The sequence below is a fragment of the Salvelinus fontinalis genome, chromosome 5, assembly GCF_029448725.1.
Source record: "Salvelinus fontinalis isolate EN_2023a chromosome 5, ASM2944872v1, whole genome shotgun sequence".
Classification (NCBI taxonomy): domain Eukaryota; kingdom Metazoa; phylum Chordata; class Actinopteri; order Salmoniformes; family Salmonidae; genus Salvelinus; species Salvelinus fontinalis.
The window spans coordinates 30,012,169-30,037,277 of record NC_074669.1 but is presented as its reverse complement, the minus strand read 5'-3'; positions in this window follow the sequence as shown (position 1 = coordinate 30,037,277).

The following is a 25,109-nucleotide window of genomic DNA, read 5'->3' as shown; positions in this document are numbered from 1 at the left end:
TTCATGGTAGAGTTGCCAAACGGAAGCCTCTCCTTAGTAAAATGCACATGACAGCCCGCTTGGAGTTTAGCAAAAGGCACATAACGGACTGTCAGACCATTAGAAACAAGATTCTCTGATCTGAGGAAACCAAGATTGAACTTTTTGCCCTGAATGCCAAGCGCCACGTGTGGAGGAAACCTGGCACCATCCCTACGTTGAAGCATGGTGGTGGCAGCATCATGCTGTGGTGATGTTTTTCAGCGGTAGGGACTGAGAGACTAGTCAGGATCGAGAAAAGATGAACGGAGCATAGTACAGAGAGATCCTTGAGGAAAACCTGCTCCAGAGCACTCAATACCTCAGACTGGGGCGAAAGTTCAACTTCCAACAGGATAACGACCCTAAGCACACAGCCAAGACAACACAGGAATGGCTTCAAGACAAGTCTCTGAATGTCCTTGAGTGGCCCCACCAGAGCCCGGACTTGAACCCGATTGAACATCTCTGGAGAGATCTAAAAATAGCTGTTCAGCGACACTACCCATCCAACCCGACAGAGCTTGAAAGGATCTGGAAAGAAGAATGGGAGAAATTGCCCCAATACAGGTGTGCTAAGCTTGTAGCGTCATACCCAAGAAGACTCGAGGCTGTAATTTCTGCCAAAGGTGCTTCAACAAAGTATTGAGTAACAAGTCTGAATACTTATGTAAATGCTATATGTTTTTATATACATTTGAAGAAGAAAAAAAATAATGATTTGTCATTATGGGGTATTGTGTGTAGATTGATGGGAGGAAGAAAACTATTTAATCCATTTTAGAATAAGACTGTAACTTAACAAACTGTGGAACAAGTCAAGGGGTCTGAATACTTTCCGAGTGCACTGTAGGTGGAAAAAATGGTGTCTTCTGTGTCTGAAAAGAACAGAGTGATGTTTTCATGGGTTGCTTTGAATTCGACTTGATCTGTCAGATGTGTGTGTGTTGCGTTGCAGACTGCAGATCAATACTGTAGGTCTAGTGTTAAAGGGAAGCAGCTGCTGTATTCTCATTAGCCACTTAATTTAAGAAACAGTGCACATCTGGCCGGGCGACACACACACACAGACACACACCCTGGCTGCCCAGACCTCTCTAGTCCAAAGTGAAGGGTAATATGTGTTGTGTTTTCAACAACAAAAAGCAGACTGTCAGACAAAATGTCCAATGTGATTCTGATTTGAGGAGACAACATTACTCGCTTGGTATCGATTATAAGTGCAAAACAAGATGTCACCTTGTAGCTGATCCCATTTCTAACTGAATCACATCAGATGTGCAGACAGACAGAGGATAGCATACAAGGAGGGAAACATGTTAACACGGCCACACTTCAAAAGAACAGATCCTCTCTTTTACTGAATATAAAATACAGTGCCTTCGGAAAGTATTCAGACCCCTTTACTTTTTCCAAATATTGGTAGACTACAGCCTTATTCTAAAATGTATTAAGTAAATAAAGAATACTCATCAATCTACACACAATACACCATAATGGAAAAGCAAAAACAGGTGTTTTGAAATGTTTGCAAATGTATATAAAAAAAAATGAAATATCACATGTACTTACGTTTTCAGACCCTTTACTTTGTTGAAGCACCTTTGGCAGTGAGTACAACCTTGAGTCTTCTTGGGTATGACGCTACAAGCTTAGCACACCTGTATTGGGGGATTTTCTCCCATTCTTCTCTGCAGATCCTCTCAAGCTCTGTCAGGTTGGATGGGTAGCGTCGCTGCACAGCTATTTTCAGGGTTCTCCAGAGATGTTCAATCGGGTTCAAGTCAATACTTTACTTACACTGTGGCCATTCCTCTCAGGGTGGGCATCAACAACCCTTCTGTCTGTCCACCCTGTCTTGACACAACATGATGGTGTCTAGTAACTGTGACTGGCGAGGGGGGTGAGGAGCAGGCGAGAAGAGGAGGCCATCTTGACATATCATTTTAATTAAGGCCAGATCACAAGAGCCTCAAAAGATACTATTCTAGTATCATACTAATTTGAGTGTCCCGGATTTACATTTACTATGTTACGTCTAGTCTATGAGACCAGGCTGCTAATGCCTGTAACATTACCAAGGTTATCAGTCTGCCAACTAAAGTGTATACCGATAGCGTTGGATCTGTGACATCCACTATTATTGATAATGTCTTCGCTAATGCTGCAAAGCAATATCAATTCCCATTGGCTGTAGTAACCATAATTGGGCAATAACACAAAATGCTAAAGTACCAAAGGCAGGACCTAAAGTTATCTATAAGAAATCATTCAAAATGTTTTCTCAGGACAATTTTTTTTGAAGATGTAAAAAATGTATGTTGGCCTGATGTGTATAAGGAGGAGAATCCAGATGCAGCACTTTGAGAATTTGTAAAATTAGTCTTGCCAATTTTTGCCAAAGATGCACCTGTTAAAGAAACTAACTGTGAGAACTGTTAGAGCCCCATGGATCGATGATGAATTGAATTGATGGTTCAAAGAAATTATGCAAAAAAAAGGTGGCAAACAAGTCAGGCTGCTCAGCTGATTGGTTCACATACTGTCAATTGAAAAATGTTGTGACTAAACCTAACAAAAAAATAAGTAAATATATTACCAAAAACAAGATAAATGACATTAAAAAAATGACACGATATTATGGACAGAAAACCCAATTCATCTCCATCGTTCATTGAAGGTTGATGTGTAATTTATAACAAAGCTTTTTGAAATGGCCAATCATTTCAATTACTATTTTACTGGTAAAGTGGACAAACTGAGAAGTGAAATGACAACATTGAACAGTGAACAATCATATTTGTATATTGAAGATCTAATAATAAAAGAAAAGGATTGCTGTTTTGAATTTGGTCAAGTTTGTGTGGAAGAGGTGAAAAAGTTATTGTTATCCATCAAGAATAATATGCCACCAGGTAGACAACCTAGATGGAAAACTATTTAGAATGGTAGCAGACTGGATTGCCACCCCTATTTTCCATGTCTTTAACCAAAGCCTAAAGGAGTGTGTCCACAGGTGTGAAAGGAAGCTAATGTAATAGGTCGTTATCAATATATATATATAGTCATCTAGTTTATCAACTGTAAGTTAGCTTGTTAACTAGCCACTAGCCATATGGATGTGATCTGTTATTAGCTAGCTAGCCAATTTGGTCCCTCAATCAATGTAGCCTATCTTATCTTTGGGTTCAAATGACAAACTTTGTTATGCACATGCGCTGTTTGAGCCTTAAACCTGTACATTTCCACTGTCTGTTTCTCTGATGTAAGTAAGAAGTAGCCAGTGTTTTTCCTCTCTTGTTTCTGACTAACTTAGTTATGCAGCAAAAGACAAAGGGCCATCTGAGAGTGACCAGTTTTTGATCCATCTTGTTCTTTTCATACCTTTAGAGGACACAGCTGTGTGGAGATATGAAGAGAAAAGGCTAGCTTGAGCAGCAGCAACACTTCTGTCAACAGAAAGGAGTAACAAAACTGGCGTTATCACTTGTTTGTACGCTGTGTTCCCATCATGATCTCACACACCAGCTAAACTGCCACGTAGACAAAGGTTATAAAAGCTGAGACCCAACTCTTGTTCATTGGGTATTTAACTTTGTACCTTTTGAGTGATTGTTAACCAGCTCCAGATTTGCAAATCTTACAATAAAAAGTTGTTGTTTGAAGAATCTAGTTTCTTCCTTTCTGGTTAGAATTTCCACGACATGTCTGTCGGCAGAAGTTGTGATTAAACACTCTTAAAAACAATGTTTAAAAGGGGATGTTGGCTAACTTCGCTAGCTAGGCCTACAGTGGATGGAGAAAAATGTACATTAGGTCTACTTACCAACTGAACAACATTTCTACCGGTAGCTTGCACTGTAAACATAACCAGCTAACAGTACAGTACATCGGCAAATACCCCTTCTGATCGTTGACAGACAAAGCTCATAAAGGATGGGAAATGAACCTAAACCACTCATTCTTGTCATGTATAGTTCTATTTCATTTTTAGCTCACTCAAATATTTAATTAATGGTGACCAATATTGAGAGATAGCGTAAGTCTACCCTCACATATCTAAAATGACATGATCAATTGATGTTTACTGATCATGAAAAGCATGCAGTTACATGCTGTATAACTCTGATGATAGCGCTAAATCTGTGCAATTGTTTTGCATGGAATAATTGGAAATGACTTGTGGAATAGTTATCTATGCTCTTTAAGAGGTCATGATATTACAACCAAATAGTTTAAATTTATTTAACAATGGCACGCAGCATACCACACTGCAGACCACTGCTGGCTTGCCTCTGAAGCTAAGCAGGGTTGGTCCTGAATGGGAGACCAGATGCTGCTGGAAGTGGTGTTGTGGGGCTAGTAGGAGGCTCTTCTCCCTCTGGGCTAAAAAATTATCCCAGGGCAGTGATTGGGGAACATTTCCCTGTGTAGCATGCTGTCTTTCAGATGGGATGTTAAATGGGTGACCTGGCTCTCTGTGGTCACTAAATATCCCATGGCACTTATTGCAAGAGTAGGGGTGTTAACTTGGGTGTCCTGGCTAAATTCCAAATCTGGCCTTCATGGCCACCTACTCCTCCCCAGCTTCCAATTGGCACATTCATCCCCCTTCCTCTCCCCTGTAACTATTCCACAAGTCTTTGCTGTAAATGTGAATAGGGGTCTCCTTGCCCCCCAGCAGTCAAATCGAAAGCTCTGCACCTTATCGTGAAGTTGTATTGATAGCGACCTATACCACTACCTAAAAATAGTAAAGCATCATATGCTGGCTCTAACAGCTGACCTATACATTTGCTGCCTGTTCTTAGTATACTGATGGAGAAAATTGTGTTTGAACAAATACAATGCTATTTTTCAAAGAACAAGTTAACTACTGACTAGCGTGAAGATTTAAATTCCAACAGGACAATGACCCTAAGCATACAGCCAAAGCAATGCTAGAATGGCTTCGGAACAAGAATGTGAAAGTCCTTGAGTGGCCCAGCCAAAGCCCATGTTTGAATTCCATTGAAAATCTGTGGCCTCCCGGGTGGCGCAGTGGTCTAGGGCACTGCATCGCAGCGCTAGCTGTGCCACCAGAGATTCTGGGTTCGCGCCCAGGCTCTGTCGCAGCCGGCCGCGACCGGGAAGTCCATGGGGCGACGCACAATTGGCCTAGCGTCGTCTGGGTTAGGGAGGGTTTGGCCGGTAGGGATAGCCTTGTCCCATTGCGCACCAGTGACTCCTGTGGCTGGGCCAAGGTGCACAGAGTTTCCTCCGACACATTGGTGCGGCTGGCTTCCGGGTTGGATGCGCGCTGTGTTAAGAAGCAGTGCGCTTGGTTGGGTTGTGTTTCGGAGGACGCATGGCTTTCGACCTTTGTCTCTCCTGAGCCTGTACGGGAGTTGTAGCAATGAGACAAGACAGTAATTACTAACAATTGGATACCACGAAAAAGGGGGTACAATTTTAAATACAAATCTGTGGAAAGACTTGAGGATTGTTGCTCACCACCTCTCCCCATCTAACTTCACTGAGTTTGTGAAAATGTGCAGGGAAGAATGGGAAAAAATCCCCAAATCTAGATGTGCAAAGCTGATACAGACATACAAGACGACTCAAAAGCTGTGAACGCTGCCAAAGGTGCTTCTACAAAGTATTTACTGAGGGGTGTGAATGTAAATTAGGTATTTCTGTATTTCATTTTTAATACATTTGAAAAAATTCTAAAAACATGTTTTCAATTTGTCATTATGGTGTATTGTGTCTAGATGTGCGAACATAAAAAAAAGGCTATAACACCAAAAATGTGGAATAAGTCAAGGGGTATGAATACTTTCTGAAGGCAATGTACATACCCCACCAGACACGCCACTATGGGTTTCTTCACTGTACCCAAACCAAAAACAGATTTAATGAATTGCTCAGTTATGTACTATATGTAGCCATGTCATCATGGAATGTACTGCCACCAGAGGTGACTCAGGCAAAAAGCAAGTTGAGCATAAAAAAGATTTTCAAAACATCTTGTATCACAGCGCTTCTCCTCTTTCGAAAGATCTAATTTAACTGTATGCATAATAAGTTTGGACACCTACCTACCTACTTTCTTTGTACTATTTTCTACATTGTAGAATAATAGTGAAGACATCAAAACTAATAAATAACACAAATGGAATCATGTAGTAACCAGAAAAGTGTTAAACAAATCAAAATATATTTTATATTTGAAATTCTTCAAAGGTGCCACCCTTTGCCTTGATGACAGCTTTGCACACTCTTGGCTTTCTCTCAATCAGCTTCATGAGGTAATCACCTGGAATGCATTTCAATTAACAGGTGAGCCTTGTTAAAAGTTACTTTGTGGAATTTATTTCCTTCTTAATGCATTTGAGCGAATCAGTTGTGTTGTGACATTTGTTTTTCAACAGGACAATGACGCACAACACACCTACAGGCTGTGTAAAGGTTATTAGACCAAGGAGAGAGATGGAGTGCTGCATCAGATGACCTGGCCTCCACAATCATCCAACCTCAACCCAATTGAGATGGTTTGGGATGAGTTGGAACACAGAGTAAAGAAAAAGGAACTCCTTCAAGGCTGTTGGAAAAGCATTCCAATTGAAGCTGGTCGAGAGAATGCCAAGAGGGTGCAAAGCTGTCATCAAGGCAAAGGGTGGCTACTTTGAAGAATCTAAAATATATTTGTATTTGTTTAACACTCTTTTTTTGGTTACTACATGATTCCATATGTGTTATTTCATAGTTTAATTTAACTGTATGTATAATAAGTAGATAATGTAGAAAATAGTACAAATAAAGAAAAGCCCTTGAATGAGTAGGTGTGTCCAAACTTTTGACTGGTACTGTATATCAATGGTGTGTAAATAGTATATGTGCTGTCTCTCAGTGTCTTTCCAATATATAACTCTTATTTTATTGTAATTTTTAACTTCATGTAATATCTTATTTTTATTCATTTATTTAACTAGGCAAGTCAGTTGAGAACAAATTTCCAATGACGGCCTACCCCGGCCAAACCTGTCACGAGTCTGACCGAAGGTGGCTCCCCTTCCCGTTCGGGTGGCGCTCGGCGGTAGTCGTTGCCAGCCTACTAGCTGCCACTGATTCTTTCCTCCCCCTCCTTGTATGTTTATTGGTTACACCTGTTATGAGTTTGTGGTGATTTAATAAGGCTTTATTAGTCAGCCGGCCCACCTGTTTCTTTGTGCGGGATTGATTGTGGTAACATTTGTGTATGTTGGAGACGAACGTGTTTGTTCCTGTTCGTGGATTTTGCTGGACTGTTTTAGTCCCCGTGTTTGGGGCATTTGTTTTTCGGCACCCAGTGTTTCGTGTGGTGGCCTATGTCCGCCGTGTGTGCATTAAAGAGCACTATCTTGAACTCTCTGTTTCCTGTGCCTGACTTCACACCCACAACACCCAGATCGTTACAAAACCGGGGTAGGGATGATGCTGGGCCAATTGTGCACCGTCCTATGGGACTCGCAATCACGACCGGTTGTGAAACAGCCTGGACTCAAACCAGGGTCTGTAGTGATGCCTCTAGCACTGAGATGCAGTGTCTTAGACCGCTGCGCCACAGTCTACAACGGTTCTGTACTTTGTTGTGTGTTTTATGTGGACCCAAGGAAGAGTAGCTGCTGCATGTGGGTTGCCTCAATATGAAATATCAGCTGCTCACTAGGAGCACAATGCACTGTTGTACTACAAACCACAATGCACTGTTGTACTACAAATCACAATGTACTGTTGTACTACAAACCACAATGCACTGTTGTACTACAAACCACAGAAGGCGTCCATGGAACAACAATGAATGTGAAACATGAACCCATAACAGGTGTGCTATTGCGAACAGCAGACCACAGGTGTAATAGCAGTATTATTTTGGATGAAAAAGTCCTACAATTCCGTCAAAATGTTACTAAGGTTTTATATCTATAAAACCACACATCAGTGAATTGATGTAATCTGGATCGTATCGTAAGATCTTATGGCTAGTAGAAGTACAACTGTAAACTCCTTAAGCATGTGGTGGGTAGGTATATGACCTTGACTTGACATTGATGTAGACACAAAAGAGCCACAGATGTGCAAAAAAAGCTCTGTGAGATTGTCATCCAAGCCGAGATTGTTATGAACACTCCAAATAATAACGCAAGTGCATTTTGTCTTACATGTGAACAATAGCCTATGCTTAACATAGGGCCAACTTATAAACGCAAGGGACAAGAGAAGATATTGTGAGCTACATATTGGAACTAATCAACATAATACAACTGTACATTCCTCTTTATCTGAACCCTAAAACCTCCCACACTTTCCTCTCTTCCCTCCCTGCAGCAGTAATGTTACATCTATCACCGTTAGATGGCCCGTCAGTTAACACATCAGCCTGAACAATGAAATCAATAAAAGCCCTAGGTTTCTTTTTGTCACCCCAAAGTAGACTTGTTAGTGCTAGGACGTATGAGGTCTGTGTTGTCCGCTTTTCAATTTCCTGCACCAGTGCCCTCCCCTGGGCCCGGGGCAGCGCTAGCCCTCTTCTCTGGGGCTGCATCCCAAATATATACTGCTTTACTTTTGACCCGTAGTGCACTACATAGGGAATAGGGTGCCATTTGTACGTAGATGGAGGTGGTTTCATTTACACCGTCTTTGGAGGAGGCCTGTTAGTTAGACTACCTACAACTTATGGTGGCGGTGGCCATAGAATGACAGTCACTGCGGCGTATTGGTAAAAAAAAATTAAATACTGCTTCAGCTGGTCTGTGAGAAATGAATCAAATTCTTTAAGGCCATGGTATCTGCAAGTCAACAACATCAATGGGTTCGATGGCCTCAAATGTATGAAGTCTTCATTGTACATGCAAGAGGAGAACGTTGCAAATGTTCTATCTACCAGATTTAACCTGTCATTCAAATGAGCACACACTGGTTGAATCAACATTGTTTCCAAGTAATTTCAATTAAATTAAGTTGAATAGACATCTGTGCCCAGTGGGTAGTAATATGGGCCAGCCATCACAATAGGAAATTAGTCTACCCTACAAGTTAGACTTTCAGAGCAATCAGGCAGTAGAATACTGCCCAGATTGTCTGTTGGTTAGGCCTGACAGACAATCTGGGGGGAGTATTCATACATAAATATGAAAGTATTCATACCCCTTGATTTATTCCACATTTTGTTGTGTTACAGCCTTAATTCAAAATGTATTAAATATATGTTTTTCTCACCCACGTACACACAATAGCCCATAATGACAAAGTGAAAACATGGTTTTTAGAAACGTATACTAATTTATAAAATTAAATACAGAAATATGTAATTTCCATAAGTATTCACACCCCTGAGTCAATACTTTGTAGATGCACCTTTGGCAGAGATTACAGCTGTGAGTCTTTCTGGGTAAGTCTCTAAGAGCTTTCCAAACCTGGATTGTGCAACATTTACCCATTATACTTTTCTAAATTCTTCAAGATCTGTCAAATTGATTGTTTATCATTGCTAGACAAGCATTTCCAGGTCTTGCCATAGATTTTCAAGTAGATTTAAATCAAAACTGTAATTCGGCCTCTCAGGAAGATTCACTGTCTTCTTGTTAAGCAACTCCAGTGTATTTTTGTCCTTGTGTTTTAGGTTATTGTTGTGCTGAAAGTTGAATTCATCTCTCAGTGTCTGGTGGAAAGCAAACGGAACCAGGCTTTCCTCCGGATTTTGCCTATGCTTAACTCCATTCTGTTTATTTTTTATCCTGAAAAACTCCCCAGTCCTTCACAAATATAAGCATTCTCATAACATGATGCAGCCACCACTATGCTTGAAAATAGGGAGAGTGCTACTCACTAATACCTTATATTTTTGTCACTGGCTTACACACACTACCCCATAACGTCAAAGTGGAATTATGTTTTTCAAAATGTTTACAAATTCATAAAAATATTATTGGATTTGTCCCAAACATAACACTTTGTATTCAGGAAAAAAAGTGAATTGCTTTGCCACATTTTTTGCAGTATTACTTTAATGCCTTGTTGCAAAAAGGATGCATGTTTTGGAATATGTGTATTCTGTACAGGCTTCCTTTTCCTTCTGTCAATTAGATAGTATTATAGAGTAACTACAATGTTGTTGAGCCAACTTCAGTTCTCTCCAATCACTCTGCAACTGCTTTAAAGTCACCATTGGCCTCATGGTGAAATCCCTGAGCAGTTTCCTTCCTCTCTGGCAACTGAGTTAGGAAGGACGGCTGTATCTTTGTAGTGACAGGGTGTATCACACCATCCAAAGTGTAATTAACAACTTCACAATGCTCGAAGGGATTTTCAATGTCTGCTTTTTTGTTATATCCGTCTACCAATAGGTGCCGTTTTTTGCGAGGCATTGTAAAACCTCCCTAGTCTTTGTGGTCGAATCTGTGTTTTAAATTCACTGCTCGACTGAGGGACCTTACAGGAAAATGGAATTGTATGTGTGGGGTACAGTCCATGCAATTTATTTTGTGACTTGTTAAGCACATATTTACTCCTGAACTTATTTAAGCTTGCCATAACAAACGGGTTTAATACTCTTAATACTCTTCATTTTGTTTATGAATTTGTAAACATTTAGAATAACATAATTCCACTTTGACGTTATGGGGTAGTGTATGTAGGCCAGTGACCAAAAAAATCTCAATCCATTTTAAATTCAGGCTGTAACACAATTTATTTGGGAAAAAGTGTGAATACTTTATGAAGACACTGTATAGATCATAGAAATGCATTGAATAACACATTGACAATTACAAAAAAGGCATTCAAAAAATAAATCATAAGAATGAGGTTTTGAAGTGTCTGTCCTATATCTAGGAGATGTAAGAAAGATGAGGAAATGTTGTATTTTTTTTGGAAACGTATTTTACCCTTTATTTTTGTTGCAACAAAATTACCTCCATACTTCCAATAATTTGCATGTGTTACCATCATACAAGACCCGTTGGGCTTGTGGGAGTTGTACAGCAAAACAGAGAACACCACCGTGTTTGAGAGAGTCTCATCTTTACACTTTAGTTTGTAGGCTAAACCGTTCAGATGCTACAGATGTTTTTGTGAAAAGACCGATTTTGGAGATGAAACACAACTGTGGCTCGGCAACCTTCCACCGCAGATAGGCGGATGCGGCGGATTGAGATGCACGCAAAAAAAAACATGCAGACATCTCTAGCTTAAAAACATCTTAAAGATCAACCCCTTTTTTTTTATAAATTCACCTAAAATGACATACCCAAATCTAACTGCCTGTAGCTCAGGCCCTGAAGCAAGGATATGCATATTCTTGGTACCATTTGAACAGAAATACAATGGTTTGTGGAAATGTGAAAGGAATGTAGGAGAATATAACACAATAGATCTGGTAAAAGATAATACAAAGAAAGAAAAAAAAACATACTTTTTTTTGTACGGTCATCTTTATAATGCAAGAGATACGCCCTAAGATATTATTCCAGCCCAGGTGCAATTTAGATTTTGGCCACTAGATGACAGCAGTGTATGTGCAACGTTTTAGACTGATCCAATGAACCATTGCATTTCTGTTCAAAATGTTGTATCAAGACTGCCCAAATGTGCATCATTTCTTTATTAATAACTTTTCATGTTCCAAATTGTGCACTCTCCTCAAACAATAGCATGGTATTCTTAGCAATAGCATGGCTACAATAGCATGGCTACTATAAATTGAACAGTGCAGTTAGATTAACAAGAATTTAAGCTTTCTGGCAATATCCGATATGTCTAATTCCTGGGAAATGTTCTTGTTACTTACAACCTCATACTAATCGCATTAGCCTACGTTAGCTCAACCGTCCCGTGGAAGGGACACTGATCCCGAATAAGTTTTAAACTGAGGGGATTTGGATGGGGATTTTTTTAAATTATGTTACTTAGATTGACGCACTGGTGCCAATGAACTCTTAAGGATTAAACTGTAACTGTTTAAGTCACCATTGGCCTCCTGGTGAAATCTCTGAGCAGTTTTCTTCCTCTCGGGCAACTGAGTTAGGAAGGATGCCTGTATCTTTGTAATGACTGGATGTATTGATACGCCATCCAAAGTATAATTAATAACTTCACCATGCTCAAAGGGATATTCAATGTTTAATTTAAATGATTATTTTCCATGTCAGAAGAAGTCAACACCTCTGTCAATTCCACTAGTGTACCCTTTAGAGAGGAGAAACAAACAAAGGCTCGGTTTATGGAGCACAACCACAACTGCATTTAGGTAAAATATTATATTGCCTAGCAACAAGCCCTGCTGCCACTAGAGAGCTAAATAGGATGACAGAGAGAATCAAGAACACTCAGATAGGGACTGACAGATGGAACCACAGGTACCCTGAGAACAGTGGCGTGTCCAGAACATTTTAAATGGGGTTGCAAAGGTGGGGCACAAACCAAGTTTAATGGGGCAATAACATTTTGAAACTTAATCGATGCAAGTTTTTTTAATATATATATATGGTACACAGTACCAGTCAAAAGTTTAGACACATGTACTCATCCCAGGGTTTTTCTTTATTTTTTACTATTTTCTACATTGTAGAATAATAGTGAAGACATCAAAACTAATAACAGATATGGAATCATGTAGTAACCACAAAAGTGTTAAACAAATCAAAATATATTTATATTTGAGATTCTTCAAAGTAGCCACCCTTTGCCTTTATGACAGCTTTGTACACTCTTGGCATTCTCTCAAACAGCTTCATGAGGCAGTCACCTGGAATGCATTTCAATTAACATGTGTGCCTTGTTAAACATTTATTTCTGGAAATTCGTTCCTTCTTAAAGCATTTGAGCCAATCAGTTGTGTGTTGTGACAAGGTAGGGGTGGTATATAGAAGATAGCCCTACTTGGTAAAAGACCAAGTCCATATTATGGCAAGAACAGCTCAAATAAGTAAAGATAAATGACAGTCCATTATTACTTTAAGACAGGAAGGTCAGTCAATCCGGAAAATGTCAAGAACTTTCTTCAAGTGCAAAAACCATTAAGCGCTATGATGAAACTGGCTCTCATGAGGACCGCCACAGGAAAGGAAGACCCAGTATGACCTCTGCTGCAGAGGATAAGTTCATTAGAGTTACCAGCCTCAGAAATTGCAGCATGTGTGGTTCCCACCATGAAGCATGGAGGAGGATGTGTGATGGTGTGGGAGTGTACTTTGCTGGTGACACTGTCTGTGATTTATTTATAATTCAAGGCACACTTAACCAGCATGTCTACCATAGAATTCTGCAGCGATACGCCATCCCATCTGGTTTGCGCTTAGTGGGACTATCATTTGTTTTTCAACAGAATGACCCAAAAACACACTTCCAGGCTGTGTAAGGGCTAGTTGACCAAGAAGGAGAGTGATGGAGTGCTGCATCAGATAAACTGGCCTCCACAATCACCCGACCTCACCCAAATTGAGATTGTTTGTGATTAATTGGACCACAGAGTATAGGAAAAGCAGTCAATAAGTGCTCCGCATGTATGGGAACTCCTTCAAGACTGTTGGAAAAACATTTCAGGTGAAGCTAGTTGCGAGAATGCCAAGAGTGTGCAAAGCTGTCATGTAGGCAAAGGGTGGCTACTTTGAAGAATCTCAAATGTATTTAGATTTATTGAACACTTTTTTTAGTTACTACATGATTCCATATGTGTTATTTCATAGCTTTGAGGTCTTCACTATTATTCTACAATGTAGAAAATAGTAAAAAAAAAAATTGAATGAGTAGGTGTGTGTGCACACGTTTGACTGGTACTGTAATTATGATGGTTCAATGCATTAATTGCTAAAGCTTGGTACATTTTCCTGTTCAAATAAATCATAAATCAATTCCAACATTCTTGTTACTGTGTTTGCATTCAAGATCAGGATTTTATGTAAGGGTATTAGCATACAGCAGTAAATTCACTTGAAAGTGTCATCCATAGTGCAAATTATACCATGACATTCGAAGGTCGCTATGTTTTTAATGGAACATCCAATGTGGATTTTTTTTTAATGGGCTTTATAGTAAAGACGTAATTTAACTGCAAAAATGTATTACCTTCTAATGTGTCATGAATAGGGCTGTTACGGTGACCGTATTACCGCCTCACTGGCAGTCACAAGTCATGACCGCAGTCAAATGATATGTGACAGTTGAGTTACGGTAACCAGGCTACTCCAAAAATGCACTCTCACGCCTCTGATGGTCATTAGCAGCTTACCAAACTTGCTAATGGCCGTCTCTAATGGCCGGTACTCAGCCCTTTATTGTCCCTCTAAATCACTCTGACATCAGTGCAAGTGTAATAGAAAATCAAATCAAACACTTCATGAGAGCCCTGGCATTCAGAGTGTGAGTGGAATAGGATCCGCTGTTGCTCAGCGAGAGCCAGCTCCTCATAGCTGGTTGATGCATGGAATTAAATACATGTTCCTATAAGCCCATGTTGCGGGACATTTCAATAGGCTATGCAATTGTGTGAGAAAACATTGTTTTGATGACACATTAATCCGCTTCACAAACAGTGTAGCCTACATGGTATATTAAAAAGTAACTTCCATTCGCTATTCCAGCGCAGGCTACAGATTATGGTTTTCGTGGACCATTCTAAATAAAAAATGATTCCACATATGTTAGTAGGCTATATGTAAAGACCAGATTAAATTGAGCATAGTCTGATGGGTGAGAATATTATTAAGGGCGTGTCAAATTGTGAATGAGAGACTGATGAAGTGTGTGTGTGCGCAGCCTGCACAAATCATCATTAGAGTAGCCTCACGCAGCCTTATAATGTATTAGAAATCAAAACATATAGCCTAACTTTTGTATCACATCTAAAGTTGCATAAAAAAATAAGTTCAGCATATAGGAGGACCTGTTTCTTTGTTAACCACTCATAACAGAATAGCCGCATGTGCACACTCGCTCAGAAATCGTTGGGGAAAATATCCTGTCTATTTCATTCAGCTATGTTTAATTGTATTGTTCTTACTATAAAATAATGCCACAGGAATTATATACAAATCTTGTCCGCTAAATTAACTAGTGTAGCCCACAGCCATATGGGCCTAACATAAGGATGACGTGTTACTCACTTTTGCCTACTCCAAAATAAGTCCAGCACCCAAACAGTGCACTGTGCACCCGCCATTTGAAATCTATTACGAACACCGTACGTATAATGACATTCAGCCTACGAGGTGTTGTGTATTCATGGATGCCAAGGGAAGCCAGGCTTCCCCAAGATTTAAAATAATATATATATATATATATATATATATATATATATGTATCATTCGTATCTATCCGTTTCATAATTTTCCTTCAATTCGCAAGAGGCTGAATCTATTTCACCATCAGAGAAAGCATCCAAGCGAGCAAACATTCACCCTTTTTCTTAGTATCTGTAGCCTATGTATCTGATGCTGTCTGACCAAAAATAATATGAAATGTCATACTATTTTTGGCCAAACAGCATCAGATACATGCGCTACATATACTAAGACAGAGGGGCGCTGTTTCACTGTCTCTGATATTTTCTCCAGTGAGATTGAGTCTTGCAGTCAGTGTGCGTCTTGATCAAAATTATCAATATATTCAGAGATTACCTATCAGATCTCAGAATTTCTTTGGGGACCAACCAGATTAACCCCAACCAATCCCCTGGACACGCCACTGGCTAAGAGGACAATTTGTTACATGACTGGGAAAATCTGATCAAATGTTTTGCCGTCACTGTGTACAGTATAATGAAGAAAAATAATAGGTCAATGCAATGTGTGTTTGAGGCCATATGTATCTTTATTTTTTATTTATTTAACCTTTATTTAACTAGGCAAGTCAGTTAAGAAAAAATTCTCATTTACAATGATGGCCAAACCCTAACCCGGACGATGCAGGGACAATTGTGCGCCGCCCTATGGGACACCCAATCACGGCCAGTTGTGATACAGCCCAGGATCGAACCAGGGTCTGTAGTGACTCCTCTATCACTGAGATGCAGTTCCTTAGACATGGTAATTAACACAAAGCACATCACACAACATAAATAGAAAATAGAGATTTTCTCAAGGATCTCTCTACTTCACAGCATCCTTCTAAAAGGCGCTGCATTTTCAATCCGACGTCTGCATTGGCCGTACAGCATTTACGGTGATACGGCCTCTGCAGAAATCAAGGCATTCATACTTTTTGTGCTTTGCTTTGCGGAGCAGAGTAGAGCTGTTGGAGCAGAGGTGTTGTGAAGGAAGTTGTCAAGGAAGTGAGTTTTACGGAACTATACGGAGTCCTCTGCATTGTTACACAATTTGGAAGGCGCATCGTGTTGCGGTGCAGAGCTCGATTTGGCCTCCGCAAGCTTCTGGAGGCTCCGCAATTGCATCACAACCTCCATACGGAGCCTCCGGACAGCATTGCCTGATCAAGCATAAATCTATAAGCATAGCCTACTACAGCATCCCTAGCCACTTCATGAACCACAGTGGATCCCACTATTTGATGAGGAAAAGGGATGCTGATGCAAAATCGATCAAGACTCAAGTAAATTTCTGTCACAGTATTTATCATTATACACTATGTAAGTCCTGCCTACTTCTTGTTGCAAGACACATATTGTTTTTGAATGGGTTTCATGCTTATATCATCAAATTCATGAAAACCAAGTCATTTAAGACAGAGGTTCCCAACCAGGGGTACTAGGAGCCCTAGGTAGTACTGTTGCCCTAAGGGGAAAACCAGCTTTCAAAATAATAGGCTGCGAAGTTTGGTAAAAGGCTTCAAAATTATTTAAAGGCCTAAAAAGTTTGGTAATAGGCTGCATAGTTTGGTAAAAGGCTGTGAAATACACTAATCAGTACGAGACAACATACACATGGCCAAGTTCATGTAAAGTGGCGTCGTTTACGTAATTACCTAAGAACGCACTACCACTACTACTTTTACAACTAATAGTCTCAGCACCTGTAACTCGTCATCATTTTAAAGTTACTTTTGATTTGTTTTATCCACTAACGACTGAAAATGGTGCCAACAAAAAGGAGGAGGAGAAAGAAAATAAGAAATTAAACAAGAAGAAGAACATGTGAACCAGCAACCTGAGCCTAACGTTAACGGTAGACATGGAGAAATCAGTAACGTTAGTGCTGCTATTGATGACATAGAAAATGAGAGAAACTAAGAAGCTAGCTACATTCAGACAAACCAACTTGGCAGTGAAGTGCTTTCTGGATTGGATGTCAGAAAATGGGATAACATCAATCGGGCAACTGTTTCAAAACCGGAAATGGATAACATTCTCCGGAGTTCATACGCCACCCACTGAAGAAGGTGTCGTTTGATTTAAAGTTGCACTTTGGCCGAAGAGGCAATGAAGGAAATCGCCAGACTCAAAAATGGTTTGAGATTCGCAACACTGAGATTCGATGAAGAAACCAAGAACCATAGATATGGAAAGAGACAGAGAGAATCGTCGCGGCTGCATGTATGACAACCTAGGGAACGAGCTCTGCAGTATCATAAATAAATAACTGTCAATGCTGTGACCATCCGGAAAAAAATGTCATTGTGGTTTCCATTCTTATCTGCTGTATCAATGTCTTTGCTTCAATGTTGCAGCGCTGTTTTTAGATCCATGGACAGCGCCCTTATACAATGTTTCAATCTGGCATTCAATTTTCCTAAGCATGGACCAGACGTGCTCTATTTTCAGCACCATGGACAGCGACCCTAGAAACCAAGGTTCTGGAACTATCAACAAGCACTTGGGTAGTTTACATGGCAGCCAATACAAATAGAACGACCAGAGAATGCCAAAAATGTTACTTAACAACCAGTGTTACTGCATGTAGCATCACATTTTGTTGAAAATGTTTATGTTTTGGGAAATAATATTGATTTTTAATGAGGGTAACCAGTTGTATAAAAGCAATAATACACTCCAGTCCATGTGTTATGACATTTTTATCATGACTTTGGTGGTCTACGCCACTTGGCTTCGCCCGTAGCTATGACCACATCACATACATGATAGAAATGTCATAACACATGGCCTCATGTTTTATTGCTTAAATAAGACATATCTGTATTTCTGCTTCAGTCTAGACAGAATATTATCCGTGCCATACAACTGAGATAAATGCAATGCTGGCTTTGGCTGTTGCCCATTCCCACCTGTATGATGTGCCTAGGCTTAGAGCATGCCATTCAGGCTGTGAATTCCCCCTTTAGCTGCATTTATTGTGCTACTCTCGGCCCACGCCTATGTGAAGCATGATTAGCTATGATGGAGACAAATGCTAGAGGCTCCGCGGGTGGCCTCAAGCATAAACAGCCCTTCTCAGCAGTGTGCCTGTCCCCCAAGCAGTCCAGGAAGAACAGGGGACCTACTCTTCACAGCTCTGCTCTCTCAGCCTGACAGGCTCCATTGAAGACAAGATCATAATGCCATCTCCATCTTTGCTGGTAATGACCTAGATGAAGAGACCTCTGAGACATTTCTGGGTCAGCGAAAATGGCTCAGAGAGGGCTGAGAGGGAAGTGCCCTGTTCATCAGGTGATATGCAGGAGCTCCTCTCTAGGGTTCTGAAAACTCTAGATATTGAGCCAGACCTTAACAGCAGCCAGAGCAGTGTGTACATTCCTCAGTGTCCCAAGTTCTCCAATGACCTGTGTCAAACTTGGGGTGAACTCAAGGTTCCATGTCTCAAGCCAGTGCAAGCCTTGGACCTTCATGGCTTACCCCGAGGAGTTGGGACTGGTCCCGTACCCCATCATGGACCCTATTGTTGCGGCCATGGTCTCCCTCTAATATGTCATGTGCTAATGGAAAAGCATTTGTATACGGTCATCTAGTCACGCAGACAGATTTGGCTCTCACAGACAAAAGATGTCGCACACCGTGAAGAGACCCTTTATGGAGCTCCCCATTTCCCCAGGCCAAATTCTTGGTCCTGGTGTGGATGCCATTTTGGACCAAACAGCAAAGCTGCAGAAGGACAGATAGACCCTGCAGTCATTCATGGGTCCCCCTGCCTTGTATTACCCTATCCAGAGACCATTGCAGTCTAGACTAGACTTCAGCTCTCCCCTGTCTTGAAAGGCCACTGGGCCCTCCCCCCCTGAACCAGCCACATCAACAGGCTCCAGATCAGCAGTGCCACCACCAGAACAGGCAGCGGCATAACAAGCACCGTCCCTCTGCTCCGAAGGAGGACGGGCTCCCTCAGTCATCCTGATGGGTCTTGCCCCAGGGATCAGCTCTCTTCTCTCACACCCATCGGGTAAAGTGGGAGGAGTTTGTGGAGTCCCTCTGGGTGCTGGATACAATACTACAGGGGTACAAACTCCAGTTCCGACGCCGGCCACCACCTTTCAGAAGGGTTTGGTCAACTACAACAGCCGACCCCCTGAAAAGAGAAGCTCTCTAACTGGAGATTGCCTCTCTGCCGGAGAATCAAATCAAATGTATTTATATAGCTCTTCTTACATCAGCTGATATCTCAAAGTGCTGTACAGAAACCCAGCCTAAAATCCCAAACAGCAAGCAATGCAGGTGTAGAAGCACAGTGGCTAGAAAAAACTCCCTAGAAAGGCCAAAACCTAGGAAGAAACCTAGAGAGGAAACAGGCTATGAGGGGTGGCCAGTCCTCTTCTGGCTGTGCCGGGTGGAGATTATAACAGAACATGGCCAAGATGTTCAAATGTTTATAAATTACCAGCATGATCAAATAATAAAAATCACAGTAGTTGTCGAGGGTGCAGCAAGTCAGCACCTCAGGAGTAAATGTCAGTTGGCTTTTCATAGCCGATCATTAAGAGTATCTCTACCGCTCCTGCAGTCTCTAGAGAGTTGAAAACAGCAGGTCTGGGACAGGTAGTACATCCGGTGAACAGGTCAGGGTTCCATAGCCGCAGGCAGAACAGTTGAAACTGGAACAGCAGCACGGCCAGGTGGCCTGGGGACAGCAAGGAGTCATCAGGCATGGTCCTAGGGCTCAGGTCCTCGGAGAGAGAGAAAGAAATAGAGAAGGAGAGAATTAGAGAGCATACGTAAATTCACACAGGACACCGGATAAGACAGGAGAAGTACGCCAGATATCACAAACTGACCCTAGCCCCCCGACACATAAACTACTGCAGCATAAATACTGGAGGCTGAGACAGGAGGGGTCAGTAGACACTGTGGCCCCATCCGATGATACCCCCGGACAGGTCCAAACAGGAAGGATATAACCCCACCCACTTTGCCAAAGCACAGCCCCCACACCACTAGAGGGATATCTTCAACCACCAACTTACCATCCTGAGACAAGGCCGAGTATAGCCCACAAAGATCTCCGCCACGGCACAACCCAAGGGGGGGCGCCAACCCAGACAGGAAGATCACATCAGTGACGCAACCCACTCAAGTGACGCACCCCTCCTAGGGACGGCATGGAAGAATGCAATCAGACAACTCAAACCATCAGAACAGAACAGTGGGTTCTATGCAGTATATTTCCTAGTCCCCAAGAAAGATGGTAGCTTTTGCCCCATCCTGCACTTGAGGCCTCTCAACTGGTTCTTGAAAACCCTCCCCTTCAAGATGTTCTCAGTTAAGCATCCTATAGGCTATCAGCCCAAGACAGTGATTCACCACTGTCGATCTAAATTATTCTACTTCCATTTACCGATCCACCTGGATCACAGGAAGTTCCCACACTTTGCATTCAACGGCATAGAATACGAGTACCAAGTGTTACCTTTCAGCCTCTCGCTGGAACCAAGCGCATTCATAAGATGAATTGGAGCCGCTCTAGCACCACTAACATCACAAGGGATAATAGTACTAAATTGCCTAGACAATTGGCTAATCTGTGGTCTGTCAGGATCACAGGCAGCAGAAGATATGACATCTCTCCTGAAGCACATATCAGAGCTAGGCCTCAGGTTGAACATGAAAAAAATCCCCCTGGTCTCCACACAAACTGTGATATTTGTTGGCATGCGGATGAACTCGTCTCTAATGAGGGCTCACCTCACAGAATAATCTGGCCTCACTAAGACCTGTACACCTCCCAGGGATCCTGAACACTGCAAGACTTCCCTCCGATCTGCTGATTCCAGTGACTCTGGTTAGAATCAGGGAAGCGGGCCAGCAGGTCCTTCGGATTGCCCCAAGATGGCCGAGATGCCACTGGTTGAGCACAATACTGTCACTCCTAGCGGGGACAGCATGGGAACTACCTTGAAGGCTGGCCCTATTATCAAAGGCGGAGGGCACATTGCGGCATCCGACTCCCTCCTACCTGCAGCTGTGCGCCAGGCTGTTGAACAGCGAAAACGGTCTGGTTTAGATCTTGAGCCCTCTGTTGTTAACATGTTCAGAGTGTCAGGGCGCCGTTCAACACGTCAACCTATGACACGAGGTGGCACATGTTTTGCTAGTGGTGTGGAGAGCAGGAGGTACTCCAGAATCTTGTGACATAAAAACTGTGCTCCAGTTCTTGATGTCTTCATTTGATGCAGGGCTGCATCCACACTTAAGGTATACGCAGCATCCATTTCAGCATGTCATGATGAAGAGCAGAATGGTCTTCTTGGCAGCCATTCACTCATGGCAATGTTTCTTAAGGGAATCTGTCAATTACGCCCCTCAAGAGCCCCCTCAGTTCCCAAATGGGATTTGGATATGGTTCTTGGAGTACTATCCAGACCTCCCTTCGAAACGTTAGACGCTATAGACTTCTCTATAAACATCTATCTCTTAAGACTGCGTTTCTGGTGGCCATCACCTCTACCAAGAGGGTTGGCGAGCTACATGCTATATCTGTTAGAGATTGTCTAGGCCCGGGTAAGGCGAGTGTTACTCTCTGGCCTAATCCTGCCTTCCTACCAAAGGTCTTGCCCCCAGGTCACGTGAACAGGGAAATGGTGCTAACAGCCTTGTCCACCTCTATACCTCCTGGGGCTCATTATGTTGATGTACGCGTTCTGTGTCCTGTGAGATCCCTAAATGCATACTTGGAGCGGACTAGGGCGATCTGTTGCTTTGATCAGCAGTTTGTGTGCTTTGAAGACTACAGGGTAAGTCTCTCTAAAAATAAGTTGTCACATTGGATTGTAGACACTATGCAAGCGTATAGCCTAGCTGGCCACCCAGCGCCATCCTTTGTGGTAGTACACTCCACCAGGGGAGTTGCCACCTCCTGGGCACTGCGTAAGGGAGTCCCGCTCTCTAACATATGCGTGGCTACCAGCTGGGCATCCAAAAGTACCTTTGCAAGGTTTTACCCGCTGAATGTGGCTGACCCTCACGATGTGAGCTCAGCTGTGCTTGGTGCTACCCTTGACTCCCAACAGTAACCTGTGGTTGGGACGTGTACTGCCTCGAACGCCTATGGTGATGTGTTGCTCTAGGCCAGGGGTGTCAAACTCATTCCACGGAGGGCCTAGTGTCTGCAGGTTTTTGGTTTTTCCTTTCAATAAAGCCCTAGACAACCAGGTGTGGGGAGTTCCTAACTAATTAGTGATGTTAATTCATCAATCAAGTACAAGGGAGGAGCGAAAACCCGCAGACACTCGGCCCTCCGTGGAATGAGTTTGACACCTGTGCTCTAGGCTGTGGCCTATGGAAACTGACTTATTCTGGTATTGTCATCCTATTGAGTGACTAGCATAGTCACTCAAGCAAAATAGACTGAAGGTTACTCACGTAAACACGGTTCTATGAGCTAGGGACTATGCTATTCCAGATGTTGGATCCCTTGTAGGAAGAGTCTTGGGGAAGTGAAGCTACGCACGCATGTATTTATAGGGGGTGGGTGCACGTGCATCACACCTCTGGCACGGAATTACTCTGATATTAATATCTGGACTCATCCTGCCGCCAGGCAGAAAGATACCACATTGAGTGACTAGCATAGTCCCTAGCTCATAGAACCGTGGTTATGCGAATAACTTTAATGTCTCTGTCCTGATAATGTTTAGGGAGCGTGCACACCTGAGCACGCCAATCTGCTGAGTTGATACAATGTTGCACTTCACTAGGAATAGCTCAAGTCAAGACAGATAGAAAGGGGGGGGCATACGGGCCTCCCGAGTGGCGCAGCGGTCTAAGGTACTGCATCGCCATGCTTGACGCGTCCCTACAGACCCGGGATCGATCCCAGGCTGTGTCACAACCGGCCGTGACCGGGAGTCCCATTGGGCGGCGCACAATTGGCCCAGCATCGTCCGGGTTAGGGGAGGGTTTGGCCGAGAGGGTTTTACTTGGCTCATCGTGCTCAAGCAACTCCTTGTGGCGGGCTGGGCGCATGCAGGCTGACTTCGGTTGTCAGTTGAAAAGTTTTTCCTCCAACACATTCATGCAGCTGGCTTCTGGGTTAAGCGGGTGGGTGTTAAGAAGAGCGGTTTGGCAGGTTATGTTTCGGGGGACGCATGACTCGACCTTCGCCCCCCCCGAGCCCATTGGGGAGTTGCAGAGGAGACAAGATTGTAATTGGATCGCAATTGGATATCACGAAACAGGAGGAGAGAGATTACTGTAATGTGATTTTTATTTGTCATCCTTAGGCTTATGTATTTTACTTAGTCGGCGATGGAAGTTATAGGTTACTGTCGCATTGGCCTATAGGCTATCTCACAGTTCCCTACACTAATTTATTGACCTGCAAATGGATCACATTGTATCAATGTGTTCATTATAGCAAACGTTAGTGCTCTTGCATTAATTACATTTTTACTTTTAGATTTTTATCATTTTAATTTTTAGGATTAACCTTGTGACAATAATTTTGAGAAATGAAAACGTTATTATTAAAATTAAACTGTTCCATGGAAATGTGCATATAAAATAATCATATGTGGTAAGATAAATTGTAAGCTTCACCCAAGGAGCTGCCTATGGTCTGTATTATAACACGCATGACCAAAATTTGTGCACACACAAGCACATGCACACAGGAGTACCCATGAAAAAAAACTGGCCTGCCTATAGAAATCAATTGCCCATCCAACTGATTTGTTCTGCCGCTGGCCCTGAGTGGCGGCCTGGCCCGTTCAAGATTAAGGAGGAAAAAACTATTGAGCATGCCTAGTAAGCACATTTGGTTCCTTAGAAGTTGTATGAACGTAAAATGTTGGTTTTCCATTGGTTCTGGGAAAGAAGCCATACATTTCCTGATCGATAAAACATTTATTTTTTTACATTTACGTTCTGAGAACGGAAGTGGAAATTTCGCCTGTTCTTGTAAAGTAAATGTTTAGGTTGCAGGGAGGTTCTGAGAAGGTTTTACTGTGGTTCCCTGAAAGTTTTTTAATAACACTCCTACCTTAGTTTGAGTTAACTGTTTTGAACTCCAAGCACAGGTAGGACACATGGAAATGCATTTGCTTATGCATGAATCCTGCAAAAGGTGATCAGTTAGATTCGAGCCTGTGATGTTCTATTTGTTATCCATGGAATTAGTCCACCACCAGGATGGAGCTAGCATGCTATGTTTTTTTTAATCATACAAAGCTGTTAATTTTAGTCTATTCAAACATACGCCATTTCAAAGGAAACAAGCACTCAACATCAGGTGTGGCCAATTAGTAGGAGCGGCCAACACACCTGAACACACTTAACAAGATAGAGGATAGAGTTTTGTGGAGTCTGAGAACATAAAACATTCTTTGAAAATTATTAAAAGTTTGTTTGTCCCCATCCACCCACAGCCATCATCTTTCTCCCTAACCGGAAACCATGCCTCCCACCCTGCCTTGCCTTTTTTAAGGGAAGGTATTTTAAGGGAGTATGCGAACACAAATATTAATTTCCCCTAGCCGAGTTCTGCTAGGAGCAAAACGAACCCATGTTTTCGGATGCCTTTAGCCAGGTCGCTAACATAAATATAATTCCTCTCGGTTTGAGTCACATTGTTGCTAAGTACGTCAAAAGTTAAAAATATACAACAAAATAGCTAGCTCTCTTTTTCTCTGTCCTCCGGCTACACCATGGTGCTACTCTAGAGGGTACTGTAGATCATTGCTAAACAGTGTGTTTTAATCAGTTATTTGGTGACGTGAATATATTTAGTATAGTT